This window comes from Aythya ferina, assembly GCF_964211825.1.
Source record: "Aythya ferina genome assembly, contig: HAP1_SCAFFOLD_64, whole genome shotgun sequence".
Lineage (NCBI taxonomy): Eukaryota > Metazoa > Chordata > Aves > Anseriformes > Anatidae > Aythya > Aythya ferina.
This window is the reverse complement of record NW_028181444.1, coordinates 447,392-462,573: the sequence shown is the minus strand read 5'-3', so window position 1 is coordinate 462,573 and position 15,182 is coordinate 447,392. Positions and strand designations below refer to the sequence as shown.

The 15,182-nt window shown below is 51.9% G+C and overlaps 2 long non-coding RNA genes across 3 annotated transcripts in view; one reads left to right on the top strand and one right to left on the bottom strand.

Annotated features, from left to right (window-relative positions):
* LOC311428387 overlaps positions 1-15,182 on the bottom strand; it is a 432,091-nt gene that overhangs the window by 4,457 nt on the left and 412,452 nt on the right. The gene's annotated exons all lie outside the window — the stretch shown is intronic.
* On the top strand, positions 9,111-9,697 carry LOC311428386. The gene is made up of 2 exons (XR_014687676.1): positions 9,111-9,185; positions 9,313-9,697. It is a non-coding gene; the product is annotated as an uncharacterized lncRNA (long non-coding RNA).

Sequence of the window (15,182 nt, the reverse complement as noted above, 5' to 3'; positions counted from 1 at the left end):
TTAAGTGTTAGGGTAAGCGTAAGTAGTATGGATAAGTATAAGTGTAAGGGATAGGGTAAGGGTAAGTGTTAGGGTAAGGGTAAGGTTAATGGTAACCGTAAGTGTAAGGGTAAGGGTTAGGGTAAGGGGAAGAGTAAGGGGAAGGGGAAGGGGAAGTCTAAGGGTCCGGGTCAGGGTAAAAGTTAGAGTAAGGGTTAGGGTTAGGGTTCGGTAAGGATAAGTGTTAGGGTAATGGTTACGGTTAATTTTAGGGTTATGGTGAGGGAAACGTAAGGGTATGTATTAGTTTAAGGGTAAGGTTAAAGTTAAGATTAAGTGTAAGGTTTAGGTTAAGGGTTAGGGTTAGAGTAAGGGTTAGGGTTAGGGTAAGGGTTAATATAAGGGTCAGGGTAAGGGTTGGGGTAAGGTTTAGTTTAAGGGTAAAAGTAAGTATAATGGTAAGGGTAAGAGTGAAGGTTAGGGTAATGGTTAGATTTAGGTAAGGGTGAGGGTTAGGGTAAGGTTTAGAATTAGGCAAAGGGTAAGTGTAGCAGAAAGGGTAAGGTTTAGGATAAGGGTAAGTGTTAGGATAAGGGTAAGGTTTAGGGTTAGCTTAATAGTAAGGTTAAGAGTAATTGTACGAGTAATTGCTAGGGTATGTGCAAGCGTAAGTGTACATGTAAGTGTTGTTGTATGGCTTATGATAAGGTTTAGGTTAAGGTTAAGGTTTATGTTAAGTGTAAGTGTAAGGGTAACGGAGACAGTAAAGGTAAGGGTAAGGGGAACGGTAAGGTTAAGGCTACAAGTACGTGTTAGGGTATGGGTTATGGTAAGGGTAAGGGTTAGGGTAAGGGTAAGTGTAAGGGTAGGGGTCAGGGTAAGGGTTAGAGTAAGGGTTAGAGTTACGGTTAGGGTTAGGGTAAGGGTAAGTGTTGGGGTAATGGTTAGGGTTAATTTTAGGGTTAGGGTGAGGGAAACGTAAGGGTAAGTATTAGGTTACAGCTAAGGTTAAGGTTAAGAGTAAGTGTAAGGTTTAGGGTAAGGGTTAGGGTTAATTTAAGGGTCAGGGTAAGGGTTGGGGTAAGGTTTAGGGTAAGGGTTAGGTTAAGGGTAAGTGTTAGGGTAAGAGTAAGGTTAATGGTAACCGTAAGTGTAAAGGTAAGGGTTAGGGTAAGGGTAAGAATAAGGGTATGGGTAATGGTAAGGGTGAGGGTTAGGCTAAGGGTAAGTGTAAGGTTTAGATTTAGGCTAAGGGTAAGTGTAGCAGAAAGGGTAAGGTTTACGGTAAGGGTAAGTGTTAGGATAAGGGTAAGGTTTAGGGTTAGGTTAAGGGTAAGGGATAGGGTAAGGGATAGGGTAAGGGATAGGGATAGGGTAAGGTAAGGGTAAGGGTTAGGGTAACAGTAAGGGTAAGGGTACGGGTAGAAGTATGTGTTAGAGTAGGGGTTATGGTAAGGGTAAGGGTTAGGGTAAGAGTAAGTGTAAGGGTATGTGTAAGTGTACGGGTCACTGTAAGTGTTAGAGTAAGGGTTATGTTAGGGGTAACTGTTAGGGTAATGGTTAGGGTTAATTTTAGGGTTAGTGTGAGGAAAACGAAAAGGTAAGTATTAGGTTAAGGTTAAGAGCAAGTGTAAGGTTTAGGTTAAGGGTAAGGGTTAATGTAAGCGTCCTGGAAAGGGTTCAGGTAAGGTTTAGGGTTAGAGTTAGGTTAGGGTTAAGTGTTAGGAAAAGGGTAAGTTGTATGTATAAGAATAAGTGTGAGAGTAAGGGTATTGGTAATGATAAGGGTGAGGGTTAAGGATAAGGTATAAGGATAAGAGTATTTTAATTTTTTAATTCAATTAATTTTAAATTAAATTTTTTTAATTTAATTAATTAATATTTTAATTGTACGAGTAATTGTTAGGGTAAGTTTAAGCGTAAGTGTACATTTAAGTGTTGTTGTATGGCTTATTTTAAGGGTAAGGTTAAGTGTTAGCGTAATGGTTATGGTTAATTATAGGGTTAGGGTGAGAAAAACGTAAGGTTAAGTATTAGCTTAAGGTTAAGGGTAAGGTTAATGTTAAGAGTAAGTGTAAGGTTTAGGGTAAGGGTTAGGGTTAATGTAAGGGTCAGGGTAAGGGTTGGGGTAAGGTTTAGGGTAAGGGTTAGGTTCAGGATAAGTGTTAGGGTAAGTGTAAGGTTAATGGTAACCGTAAGTGTAAAGGTAAGGGTTAGGGTAAGGATAAGGGTAATGGTAAGGGTGAGGGTTATGCTAAGAGTAAGTGTAAGGTTTAGATTTAGGCTAAGGGTAAGTGTAGCAGAAAGGGTAAGGTTTACGGTAAGGTTTAAGGTTTAGGGTTAGGTTAAGGGTACGGGTCAGGGTAAGGGTTAGAGTAAGGGTAAGGGTAAGGGTTAGGATAAGTGTAAGGGTGCAAGCAAGGATTAGGGCAAGAGTAAGTGTAAGGGTAATAGAAAGGGTTAGGGTAAGTTTAAGGGTAAGGGAAAGTGTTAGGATATGTTTTAGGGAAAGCAGAAGGGTAAGGGTTAGGTTAAGTGTAAGGGGAAGGGGAAGGTAAGGGGAAGGGTTGGAGTAAGGTATAGGGTAAGGGTAAGGTTATGGTTAAAGGAAAGAGTAAGGGTAAGGAAAAAGTAAAGGTAAGGATTTGGGTAATGGTAAGGGTGAGAAGGGTTAGGGTAAGGGTTACGGTAAGGGTTAGGTAACGCAGTGTACAACCTGGGACGTCACACGCAGAGCTGCCTCTGGCAAGGTGAGTGAGGAACAGATGTAGCAGTTGTTGTGTTGTAGGTCTCACTGTTCCTCTAAGCATCCCCTCTGTCTTTTAGAGGTGTTGTAGCTGTTTGAAGAGGGTAGATTGAAGCATCTGCCTCGGGGGCTGGTAAGCGGCAGAGGTAAGGGAGCAGATGAGAGTAACTTACCTAGTTGTGCTGTGTCTTTGGATGCTGCATCGGCCTATGCGTTTCTTTTTCTTTCACAGGTGTCTCGCACAGGCTCAAAGGAGCAAACTGCACTCTGAAGAGCTGTGTAAGAAGAGGGGCTGGTCATGAGCTGGGTTGGAGCAGAATGACCAAGTAGCACAAGGTGACTATGAAAGGTGTCCGTCTTGCTTTGCAGGTGCCGTGGCAGGCTCTCCACAGAAGTGGATAAGGATATGAGATAAGGCCAGAGAGCGACAAGGAGCGGCACGTGCAGGGATGGTTTTGAAGTGCTGCGGTGGCTTACTCTTCTGTTCATCAGGTGCCACAGGCAAGGTGGGTTGTAACATCAGTCGTTATATTTGCATGAAAGCAGTTCACTTGAATGCCACAGTGCATCTGAGTAGGGTGTTCTAGCAGAACAAGCTTGTCTGGCACAGCGGTGCCTGATGGCAGTGTGTTTCCTCAGGTGAAGAGGTGCCTGAAGCCCCATCCTATCTAGCCTGCACACAATTATCTGAGAATGAAAGCTGCTTTCCAGTAATTCAGAAAGCCAAGTTACGTCTCAGCCTTGAGCATCTCGGGCTTTTGGGCCTGTCTGTAACATTTGGCACCAGCACTAATACTTTTTTTGGCATATGTTTAGCGTTTGGGGCCTGTGTCTGGGATTTGGGCCCTGTCTCGAACCACTGGGGCTTTGTCCTGGGTTTTGGAGCCTGCCTCTAGAGTTCAGGGCCTGTGATTAGGCTTTTGGGGTCTGTGTCTGGGGGCCGGTATCTGGGGGCAAGGGGGGAGCTGCTTGTAGACCCTTGGGGCCGGCATTGAGGGGGTTGGGAGCTGACTCTACACCTTTGGGGCCTGCTTCTGGGGGCGGGGGGGGGTTGAGACCAGCATCTGGGGGAGGGGTGGGAGCTCTTTGTATTCCTTTGGAGCCTGTGTCGGGGGGCGGGGGGGGAAGGGGAGGGTTGGTTGGGAGGTGCTTGTACACTGTTGGAGCCTGGGTTGAGGGAGGAGGTTTGGAGCTGCTTCTACACCTTTGGGCCTGGCATCGGGGGTAGGGGGTTGGGTGCTGGTTGTAGGGGCCTGTGTTTGGGGGGGGGGGCTTGGGACCTGCGTCTGGGGGAGGGGTGGGAGCTGCTTGTACACCTTTGGGGCCTGCATGTGTGGGGGGTCAGGGCCTGTGTCTAGCGGGCTGGGAACTGCTTGTACAATGTAGGAATCTGTTTCTGCAGGGTGGCTGGGAGCTGTTTGTACAACTTTGGGGCCAGCATCTGGGGGTGGCTGGGAGCTGCCTGTACACTGTAGGGGCCTGTGTTTGTGGGGGCCTTGGGGGCCTCCCTCGGGGGGGGGGGGGAGGAGGGTTGGGAACTGCTTGTATAGGGTAGGGGGCCTGCCTGGCAGGGGTTAGGAGCTGCTTGTAGAATTTGGGTCGCTGTGTCTGGGGGGGCGGTTGGGGCCTGTGTCTCAGGGGTGTTGGGAACTGGTTGTACACCTTTGGGTCCTGTCTCAGGGGGGGAGCTACTTGTACACTTTTGGGGTCTGTATTTGAGGGGGGTTGGGAGCTGCTTGTGCACTTTTGGACCTATGTTTAGGCTGGTTGGGAGTTGCTCATGCATTCTAGGTGCCTCCCTTTTGAGAAGGGTTGGGGCCTGCATCTGTGGGTGGTTGGGAGCTGCTTGTACACTATAGGGGCCATGGTCTTGGAGGGGGGTCTGGGCTGTTTATACACCTTTGTGGCCTGTGTTTGGGGGGGGGGGGGTGGGACTGTGCCTGGGGAAGTTGGGAGCTGTTTGTTCACTCTAGGAGCCTCCATTTGGGGGTCTTTGGGGCCTCCCTTTGAGGGGGAGGGAGTTGGGAGTTGGTTGTACACCTCCGCATCCCGTGTCTTGCGGGGGGTGGGGGGAGTGGGACCGGTCTCTGAAGGGGCGGGTTGTGAGCTGCTTGTACACCTGTGTCGGGGGGAGGGTAGGGGGGTTGGCGGGGGTCGGGTCCGGGTCTTGGGCCAGTGTCTGGGTGGAGTCCAGTTCTTGGGAGGGGGTGGTGGGGTAGGAGCTGCTTGTGGGCAGTTGGGGTCTGCATCTGGGTGTGGTTGGTGCCTGCTTCTGTTGGCAGTTTGGGGCCTGCTTGTAGACTTGTGCAGCCTGGGTTTGGGGGCTTTTCTGTAACGTTTGGGGCCTGCATTTTTGCTTTGGGATGCATCTTGAGCTTTTGAGGCCTAGCAGTAGCATTTGGGGCCTGCATCTGGGGCTTTTCTGTAGCATTTTGGTTGCGTATTTGTGATTTGGGGCCTGTATCGTGGGTTTTGCCTTTTTTGTAGTTTCCATCTTTGTGTGTGTGTGTTTCGTTGTTGGTTGTCTGGGGTTAGGGGCAGTTTGGGGTTTGGATTAAGGTCAGTGTCATTAGCGTTAGGGGGTTGATAATAAGGGTTAGGGTTGTGGTTAGAGTTGTTAGGTTTAAGGGGAATAAGGATTTCAGGGTAAGGGGATCAAGGTTGTGGGAATAAAAATGTTGTTTTTGCGCAGTTACATCCTGTAGAGGGAAGGAAGGTGGTATTGAGATATGCTTGCAGTGATAAGACAGCTTAACAGTGTGAAAGGAGTTCATCTGATTCGTGTCAATATGGAACAATGCTAGGGCCGCATGATATGATGAAAAGTCTGAGAAAACCAGAGTGGTTAATATATATAGTTCTTGAATCTTGCAAAGGAATGGTCCATCAATTCGGGTCAATAGGGGATAAGAGAACAAAGGGGTTTCAGAATAACTGCTAACTATTACAACTGTTGCATGGGACACTATGCAAGTGTCTGCCATCCAGCCAAGATGGACAAAGGAGATGGACAAGAGAAAAGCCTGGGAGGAAGACTACGAGCCTTCAGTACGAGCGGCCCCCAGAGGGACCACCGGAGACTGATAACGCCTGCACCAGTGGGAGGGTTTGGATTCTGGGAACTAATTAGAATAACCCTGCCTTTTGTAGAAGTAGTAATGAATATGTATTAGCCTAGCAGCATAAAAACCAGCCGCCTGATGTAACTTGTGTGCGTCTTGGTGGAGCAGAGACTCCTGGCGCACCCAGCGCTGCTTGCTTACCTCTATTCATTTAATAAATTGTAAATTTCAATTGCAATCCTATTTGGGACCCAGTCATTTATTACAAGCGGGCGCTCGTCCGGGAGGGCTTTGGTTCCTGATTTCTGGTTTGATCTAGGAGAGGCACCCCCACCATTTGGTGGCTGCTGTTTGAGTCAGGTCGGAACTAATGGCATCTTGAACCTGAATAAAGGTAAGCAAAGTTTCTGATTCTTTTTTTCAGCTCCCTTGCCAGCTGCAGCACTATATTTTGCCCATAATTGTGTGCGTGAAGATCCGAACGAAGATGACGGAGTCGTAAGCATTTAAAGCGTATACCGTTCGGTTGGGTGGGGTTCGGTTGCCTGTGTGTGTAAGAGTGTGACTGAGATGGAACTTAGTTCCGAAGCGATTGTGAAGGTCTTCTAACCGCGTTTTCAATCTCCCACGAGGGACGTGGCCGGTGAAGGACCGAAGGGATTCCTATAGGATTTGTGGGTGTGTGATAGGTCCTCGACCCCCTGCAAGACACTCTTACTAAGGTAACCAAGGGCTGTGGGAATTGCCAGAGTAAAATTCCTAGATGGGTCAGACAAAATCGAAGACCAGAGACCAGAAGAAAGGGAGAAATTACCAGTCATACCACCAGAAAGTCCATTAGGAATAACGATTCGAAATTGGAATGATAGGGACCCCAGAAAAGGAAAAAGTAAATTAAAAATGGTCCAGTATTGTGTGACAGAATGGCCAAAGGAGCCTTTAAGACTACATGTCTTTTGGCCTGTTTTTGGATCCTTCGAAGACTGGATTTGCCAGGCCTTAAATATCCATGTTAATTCAAAGGAACCTTTTAGCCAGGAAGAAAGTGATTATGCAGGATTATGGATCAGGAGGACTTCACGTCCTTTTCCAGCCTCAATATTTACACTAAAAGCAGGTAAGAAATTTGAAGAACAAGAAGAACATGAAAAAGAAAAAGAAGATAAACGTGAGCCGTTGGATAAGCTACCACCTCCATATCCTAACAATCCACCCCCGGCGGCTCCCCCTCCGGTGGCTGTGGTATCGCCACCAGTACCACCGTTGCCCCAGCTTCCACCACCAACAGCACCAGAATTAGACCGACCTCCGGCCGCATGCAGGAGAAGTAGGACGGATGTATCTGAGAGGGCTTCTCTATATCCCTTAAGGGAGGTAACTGGTGTATAACTGGTGCGCGTCTTGGTGGAGCAGAGACTCCCGGCGTACCCAGCACTGTTTGCTTACCTCTATTCATTCAGTGAATTGTAAACTTTGATTGTAATCCTATTTGGGACTTTTATTTATTATAACAGACAACCTTGTAAAATGCAGACAACCAGAATCCTTACAGCAATTAGGTGGAAATCATGGCGTAAGAAACATTACCACCTCAAAGAGTAAAAACCTCAAAAGAAATGTGACTTGTAACAGGCCAGCAGCTGTGTATTTTCTGTGAAGCACCAGCTAGATTATGAACCTTGAATAGCACAGTTAAAGGGGAAACAGGGGAGGGTCCCGGTCCTCGGCAGAAAAAAAAAAGTGTATAAACTGTGTATGGAATTAGTAGGCACCCTCCTGCTTGTGGGACACCCACCATTGTAATCTCGAATAATAATGCTACTGTACTGAGATCCTCGACTCAGCCTATGCTATTTGCTACAGATAAGACAATGAACAAACATTTATGGTGTATTACCCTAAGTTTTTGGGTTAGGGTTTTTTGTGTCTTAATGTTTTGGGGTTAGGGTTTGGAGCGCCCTAAGTTTTTGGGCTAGGGCTTTGAGCATTCCTAACGTTTTGGGTTGGGTTTGGGTTTTGAGCATCCTAAGATTTTGGGTTGGGGGTTTTAGGCATAGGTCTTCAGGGGTTTAGTGTGGTAAATAGTTTGGGTTAGGTCTGTAGGGGTTTCGAGGTTTTTTTGGATGTTAGGGCTTGAGGCTTTTTTTGTAAGGGCGGTGAGGGTTCCAGTGAGTGCTGGTAAATGCAGTTCTCGAGCACTCGGCCTGTGATTGGCCATGCTGGCTGTGCGGGGAATGCTGGTAGGTGTAGTTTTCCGGCACTGGGAGGCCATGTTGTGTGCCCAGAGCATGCCGGGAGATGTAGTTCTCGGGACTCCGGACTTCCGGGAGGCCATGTTGCGTACCCAGAGTATGCCGGGAAATGTAGTTTTCGGATTCGGGACTTACGGAAGGCCATGATGAATGCCCAGAGCATACCGGGAGATGTAGTTCTCGGGAACTAGGGTTAGGGGCTAGGGCTGGGGCTAGAGTTAGGGTTTCGGGTGAAGGTTGGGGTTGGGGGTTATTGTTAGGCTTAGAGGGTTAGGGTTAGGCTTAGAGGGTTAGGGTTAGGGATAGGTTAGGGGTAGGTTTAGAGGGTTAGGGTGAGGGTTAGGGGTTAGGGGTTGGGGTTGTGGTTAGGGTTAGAGTAAGGGTTAGGGTGAGAGTATTAGGGTTAGGGTTTGGGTTCAGATTAGGGTACGGGTAAGGGTTAGGGCAAGGGTAAGTGTTAGGGTAAGGCTAAGGGTAAGGGTTAGGGTAAGGCTGAGGGTGAGGATAAGGTTTAGGGAAAGGGTTAGGTTTAGGGTAAGGATTAGGGTAAGGGTAAGGATTAGGGTTAGGTTTGGGGTAAGAATAAGGGTAAGCTAATGGTTAGGATAAGGGTAAGGGTTAGGGTAAAGGTTTTCATTTGTAAAAGCTGAAGCAGATGTTCTACTCCTCGTTTTTTCTTTATACGTAAATAAAAGTTTGAGCTAATTCCAGTTGGAAGAGTTCCAATTACTTGCTTGGTCATAATGTCTTTTAATATTGAAAGCTGCAGCAAAAGCATGGGGATTTTTGCTTCTAGAAACACCTTACTTCTCTTGTCTGCACTATGTATGCTTTTGAGCTAAAACTAATTAAAAAATGAAAAGAAAAATCACACACACACAAAAAAAAAAAAAAAAAAACACAGCTGCTGCTCTCTTCCTACTTCCTTGTGCTTTGCCCCTTCCCTTCCCAGGTGATTGGATTTGGGTGCTAGTCGGGGCCAAATGGTATGTGAGTCCCAGGCATCCCCTCAGAGAGCTCATTCTGCTTGGGCTGCTCTTTGGGGTGTTTGTTTTTCCTTCGGTCAGTTGCAGGCTTCTTCAGGTGGATGAGAGTTTATGGACTGATGCGTTTCCAAGTAGCGAGGGGTACGCACATCTTTTTGAGGTAACAGCTAGTAGGATCTGTTAGAATAATGTAGTACTTGGTGCCTTTATTGCATGCAGTTCTTTATCAGGTGAGTAACTGTTGCGAGTAACTGAAGTCAATGTTACTTGGTGTGTTTGCTATGCAGTGCCTGTGCGGACTATTGCACGAGACACAGCTTTCTGACATCTGGCCCAGCAACTACTAAATAAGGGGAGGGGAGAAGCTGAAGAACGACCAAAGGACAAAGCCTGGGAGGAAGACTACGAGCCTTCAGTACGAGCGGCCCCCAGAGGGACCACCGGAGACTGATAACGCCTGCACCAGTGGGAGGGTTTGGATTCTGGGAACTAATTAGAATAACCCTGCCTTTTGTAGAAGTAGTAATGAATATGTATTAGCCTAGCAGCATAAAAACCAGCCGCCTGATGTAACTTGTGTGCGTCTTGGTGGAGCAGAGACTCCTGGCGCACCCAGCGCTGCTTGCTTACCTCTATTCCTTTAATAAATCATAAACATTAATTGTAAGCCTATTTGGGACTCGGTCATTTATTACAAGTGGGACCTCCCGATGGGTGGAAGCTGTCGGGATAGCTCGGGATGCTGAGGCGTGGTGCTGCAAGGAGGTTGGTGGTCGGTGGCGCCCTGGGGCAGGCCGAATTGGGAGGGGGCGAGGCGGCGGGTGGTCGGTGGCTTCTGTGGAAAAGGCGCTTGTATGGGGGGGCTGCGCATTCAGAGGAACCTTGACAGGCTGCAGATAGGGGCAGGCAGGAACCTTTTGAAGTTCAGGAGAGGGAAATGCCAAGCCCTACCCCTAGGGAGAAACACCTCTGTTTACCAGCACTGGCTAGCTCGATACTGAATAAGCATTTCTTCATGGAAGGGGTGCTTTGCTATTAGAACAGGCTGCCCGGGGAAGTGGTAAGAGACCCGATCCTTAAAAGTATTGAAGAGACATGTGGACATAGCCCGGGAGTCCGGCCTCCGGCAGGGCGGGAGCTGGCTCTTCCGAGCCCCTGTGCTCCGGTCTTGTGCGACGCGTTTGCAAGCAGCACCGGGTGCCGGGTCCGACATCGGACGGTTCGGGGACGGCGATTCCGGGGCCGTCGGCTAGCGGGGGCCGGCTATGTCGTGTCCCGGGGATCCGACTTCAGGGGGCGTGGGGGCCGGCCGTGCAGTGAAGCGGGGGGCTGGCGTCCGCCGGCTTCCCAGAGAGCGGGCTTTCGGTGCCGTGCGGTTCGGTGGCCGGCCGTCCCGAAACCCTGGGCACCGGTCTTGTGCTAGACTCCGCGGGCTCCGGGGCCGAACTCGGCTTCTCGGGGCCGGCGGTCGCGGTGTCCAGGTGTCCCGCCTCGGGCGGCGCGGGGCCGGCTGTCCCTAGCAGCTGGGTTCCCAAGAGCTTCTGGGCTCCCAAGCGTCGCCCAAGACCGGATCCCAGAGAATCGGGACGGCCGGCCGCACCGCTGCGACTAGCACAAGCGTCTCCCGACAACGGAGCCCAGGAGCTTGCGAGGGTCAGATTCCGCGCCCCGGGATAGAGAAACGGGGAGCGCGGGTCGGCCGGCCGCAGCTTCGCACGGGACCGAACCCCCTGTCTCCGGCACGGCCAGACCCCGAGCCGGCAGACAGCAGCCTCCCGCTTCACGGCACAGTCGGCCCCCAACCCGCCCGAGTTCTGATCGCCGGGACACGGGACAGCCGGCCGCGCCGCCCGAGGCCGGACACCTGGAGCCCGGGACCGCCGTCCCTGACAAAGCCAAAGTCGGACCCGGACCCCGCTGCGGCTAGCACACGCGTCGCCCAGGACCGCAGCCTACGACCTCGGGACGGTCGCATCCCGCGCCTCCGGCAGGAGCTACCCGGGAGGGCAGGACGGCCTGCCGCAGCTCCGCAAGAGACCGAACCTGCTGGATTCCGGGACGGCCAGAGCCCGAGCCGGTGGGCAGCAGCCTCCCGCTTCACGGCTCGGCAGGCACCCACGTCGCCCGACTTCGGACCCACGGGACAGCCGGCACCCGCGCCGCCGGAGGCCGGACACACGGGCCTCGGCATCGCCGTCCCCGAACCGCACGAAGTCACACACGGTCTCCGGTGCGTCCAGCACACGCATCGCAAAGACCGGAGCCCAGATTATAGGATCAGCCAGCCCCGCGCCGCCCGAGGTCGGACCGGGAACCCGGTGCGCTTGGCACATGCGTCGCCCAAGAACGGCACCCAGGGCCGCGGGATGGTCGTGCGTCACTCAGCCCGAGTTCGGACCCCCGGAACACAGGACAACTGGCACCCGCGCCACCGGAGGACAGAATCCCGTGTCCCGGGATTGTGTTGTATTTTCTCCCCCTCCCTCTTTGACGAGAGGGGGAGTGAGGGAGCGGTTGTGGTGGAGCTCGGCTGCCCACCTGAGTAAAACCACCACTGTCCTTTTTGGCCCCCAACGTGGGGCTCGAGGGTTGAGATAACAGTAGTATTGATTGAAGTATTTACAACTAACATATTGGTTGTCATAATGCTCGGTTTTCTGGTAATACTTTTCTGTGTGGATATGTTGTATGTAGCCCACTCTGTTTTCTTTTTTCCTTTACATCCGATCGGAGAAAATGTTGAAGTCTGTGCTTGTTTTTTTAACATGTTGTGCTGTAACATACTGGCCTTCAGTTTGGTTTGGTATTCAAGCCCGGCATTGTTATCCTCCTGGTCTCCTGGAGATTATATTATTGACAATATTAAGAATTACAGTGCCTTCTTTTTTGCTCCCAGCAGTCAATCAGTGAATAATATCGGGTGTGGTGCCTTCTACTTTTCTCCCTGTGGGCTAATTACAGCAGCCTTTCAGTATCTTGGATACCCCTGGTGAGATATTATCCTCATATACTAGGTGTAGTGTTTGTCTTCTTCCCCAAGGCAAAGCAGTTTATTAAGAATATTATCCAGGGACCTGTCCCCAGACAAAGTTGTGGGTGGCAAGGTGTGTGGGGGGATTTGGGCAGGTACCTATCACGGTTTTCTCCTCCAATGGTTCTAAATTTCACCCCTGAACAAGTACAAAATCCAAGAAAGTTGGTAGAATGTTTGAAAGATGTATGCCCTGACCCTGGCAATACTAGAGAACTCCTCTAGCTGGCTGCTCTCTGCTGGGGTCTGGCTTACGCCTATCAGATGTCAATTAACATTGCCCAGCACCCTCAAGGGGATAGGGAGGTTCTTGAATTTGATGATGAGACAGCACACACTGTGATCACCCCAGAGGACCGACCATCTTTGGTATCAGTCGCCCCCGTAGTAAAGACAAAACAGTGGAAACGGAGATCAGGTCGTTTAGTAAGGGAAGGAGCGCCTCCTATGGATGAGGGAGAAGAGGAAAAGGCAAGCGGCTCTAAAGCAGCGTTATCACGGCAACATCACGAAGAAGAGACTGAAATCATAGATGAATCAGAAACTACTCGGTCTCTATCCTTGAGTGAGCTGCGAGAAATACGAAAAGCCTTCAGTCGCCGTCCAGGTGAGCACATCCTCACTTGGCTGCTTCGACGCTGGGATAGTGGGGCCAATACCCAACAGCTAGAAGGCAACGAAGCCAAGCAGCTGGGATCCCACAAGCCTCTGGGAAGATTGAGAGGTACAATGGACTCTTAAAAACTATGCTGCGAGCATTGGGTGCTGCGACATGGAAATATTAGGATATAAACCTACCAGAGGCCACTTGCTTAGTTAACAACAGGGGGTCTGAAAGCCGTGCTGGTCCTGCTGAAACAAAACCACTACACACTGTGGGAGAAGCTAAAGTCACTGTAGTGCATGTGGGGAAGTGGATGGGGAAGGCGGTGTGGGTTGCCCCTGCCATGGGAAAAGGCAAACCCACTCGTGGGATTGTCTTTGCCCAAGGTCCAGGGTATACCTGGTGGGTGATGCAGAAAGATGGGGATATCAAGTGTGTGCCTCAAGGAGATTTAACACTGGGAGAAAATTAATCTGTCATCCAAGTTATGTGTTGTAGGAGGACACTGCAGAACCAATGAAAGGTCAAATTTGCAAGGAACCAGGCAAGTGCAACAGTGATGTGAGCTAAGCTGGTGCTGGTGTCAAGAAAACCAACTTCGCCTGCCCTGAGTGACCACTTTGACAGATGATGGTGAAACCATCAACAGTTTTTTATGAGCATTTTGGGAAAATACCTATAGAATAAAGAGAAGTACAGACATAAAAATGCTTCAATGGACAGAAAACTATGGTGATGAGACCATCTATATACTAAACTGTACCTGATTGTGACACAAATGTTATGGAATAAGGGGTGGAAGTTGTGTTGCGTCTGTCTGAGCTGGAGTCACCGTTTCCCTGCAGCAGCCCGCACAGTGCTGTACTCTGCACTCGTAGCTGGAACAACACTGAAATCACTCCAGTGTTGTGCCTATTGCTGCATAGTGCTGGCACAGCATCAGGACTCTTTCCAAGTCCCTAAGAGCCAGGCACGAGTGCCGGCTGTCCCGTGTTCCGGGGGTCCGAACTCGGGCTGCGTGACGCACGACCATCCCGCGGCCCTGGGTGCCGTTCTTGGGCGACGCATGTGCCAAGCGCACCGGGTTCCCGGTCCGACCTCGGGCGGCGCGGGGCTGGCTGATCCTATAATCTGGGCTCCGGTCTTTGCGATGCGTGTGCTGGACGCACCGGAGACCGTGTGTGACTTCGTGCGGTTCGGGGACGGCGATGCCGAGGCCCGTGTGTCCGGCCTCCGGCGGCGCGGGTGCCGGCTGTCCCGTGGGTCCGAAGTCGGGCGACGTGGGTGCCTGCCGAGCCGTGAAGCGGGAGGCTGCTGCCCACCGGCTCGGGCTCTGGCCGTCCCGGAATCCAGCAGGTTCGGTCTCTTGCGGAGCTGCGGCAGGCCGTCCTGCCCTCCCGGGTAGCTCCTGCCGGAGGCGCGGGATGCGACCGTCCCGAGGTCGTAGGCTGCGGTCCTGGGCGACGCGTGTGCTAGCCGCAGCGGGGTCCGGGTCCGACTTTGGCTTTGTCAGGGACGGCGGTCCCGGGCTCCAGGTGTCCGGCCTCGGGCGGCGCGGCCGGCTGTCCCGTGTCCCGGCGATCAGAACTCGGGCGGGTTGGGGGCCGACTGTGCCGTGAAGCGGGAGGCTGCTGTCTGCCGGCTCGGGGTCTGGCCGTGCCGGAGACAGGGGGTTCGGTCCCGTGCGAAGCTGCGGCCGGCCGACCCGCGCTCCCCGTTTCTCTATCCCGGGGCGCGGAATCTGACCCTCGCAAGCTCCTGGGCTCCGTTGTCGGGAGACGCTTGTGCTAGTCGCAGCGGTGCGGCCGGCCGTCCCGATTCTCTGGGATCCGGTCTTGGGCGACGCTTGGGAGCCCAGAAGCTCTTGGGAACCCAGCTGCTAGGGACAGCCGGCCCCGCGCCGCCCGAGGCGGGACACCTGGACACCGCGACCGCCGGCCCCGAGAAGCCGAGTTCGGCCCCGGAGCCCGCGGAGTCTAGCACAAGACCGGTGCCCAGGGTTTCGGGACGGCCGGCCACCGAACCGCACGGCACCGAAAGCCCGCTCTCTGGGAAGCCGGCGGACGCCAGCCCCCCGCTTCACTGCACGGCCGGCCCCCACGCCCCCTGAAGTCGGATCCCCGGGACACGACATAGCCGGCCCCCGCTAGCCGACGGCCCCGGAATCGCCGTCCCCGAACCGTCCGATGTCGGACCCGGCACCCGGTGCTGCTTGCAAACGCGTCGCACAAGACCGGAGCACAGGGGCTCGGAAGAGCCAGCTCCCGCCCTGCCGGAGGCCGGACTCCCGGGCTATGTCCACATGTCTCTTCAATACTTTTAAGGATCGGGTCTCTTACCACTTCCCCGGGCAGCCTGTTCTAATAGCAAAGCACCCCTTCCATGAAGAAATGCTTATTCAGTATCGAGCTAGCCAGTGCTGGTAAACAGAGGTGTTTCTCCCTAGGGGTAGGGCTTGGCATTTCCCTCTCCTGAACTTCAAAAGGTTCCTGCCTGCCCCTATCTGCAGCCTGTCAAGGTTC